Here is an 872-nt window from a genome sequence, read left to right as displayed (position 1 = left end):
CAGAAAATATGGCCGATCCACCGACACTTATGGATTATGCTAGGCCAGGAATGGCCGGTGTAACTAATAGTGTAGTTAGACCCCGTATAAACGCAAATCAATTTGAAATTAAGCCTGCTTTGCTTAATATGTTGCAAAACAACGTAACGTTTTACGGACTACCTAACGAAAACCCTAATGCCCATTTGACAAATTTCTTAGAAATTTGTGACACTTTTAAAATTACTGATGTAACAGCCGAAGCAATCAAACTTCGCCTCTTTCCTTTCACTTTGAAGGACAAGGCAAAAATTTGATTAACTTCTATGTCTGCTGCAACATTTGAAACTTGGGACCAATTAGCCCAAGCGTTTTTATCAAAATATTTTCCTTTAGCAAAAACCGCAAGAGTCATCAAAGAATTGACATCTTTTACACAAAATGATAATGAAACTCTTTATGAAGCTTGGGAACGTTTTAAAGAACTTCAACGTTTATGCCCACACCACCAACTGCCAGATGCACTTTTAATGCAGACATTCTATAATGGATTAAATCCTACAACTAGAGGTTCATTAGATGCTATGTCTGGAGGTTTATTTATGAAGAAGACGTCCGCCCAAGCAAGAGAACTTTTGGAGGAAATGGCAATCAACAGCAGTATGTGGCCCGCAGAGCGTGGACATATACCAATGGCAAAACCATCATCCTCAGGTACATCATCAGTTAAAGGTATAATGAATCTTGATCCAGTTGCGATGTTACAAGCCCAATTTTCTGCTTTATCGCACAAAATTGATAGGTTTATGGCACCGTGCGATCCTAATGAACCGATCCAGACAGACATTGATTACGAAGGTATGAATGAGATAGAACATGTAAATTTTGTCCAA

At 38.4% G+C, this 872-nt stretch overlaps 1 non-coding gene across 1 annotated transcript; it reads right to left on the bottom strand.

Moving 5' to 3' along the window:
- Nucleotides 1-386: 386 nt before the first annotated feature.
- Nucleotides 387-493, bottom strand: LOC136216055 (small nucleolar RNA R71). Its single transcript, XR_010683050.1, has one exon. It is a non-coding gene; the product is annotated as a small nucleolar RNA R71 (small nucleolar RNA).
- Nucleotides 494-872: the final 379 nt, after the last annotated feature.

This window comes from Euphorbia lathyris, chromosome 1, assembly GCF_963576675.1.
Source record: "Euphorbia lathyris chromosome 1, ddEupLath1.1, whole genome shotgun sequence".
In the NCBI taxonomy this organism is placed as follows: Eukaryota; Viridiplantae; Streptophyta; class Magnoliopsida; order Malpighiales; family Euphorbiaceae; genus Euphorbia; species Euphorbia lathyris.
Note: the sequence above shows the minus strand (reverse complement) of the source record. Positions and strands in the feature narration are given on the sequence as shown.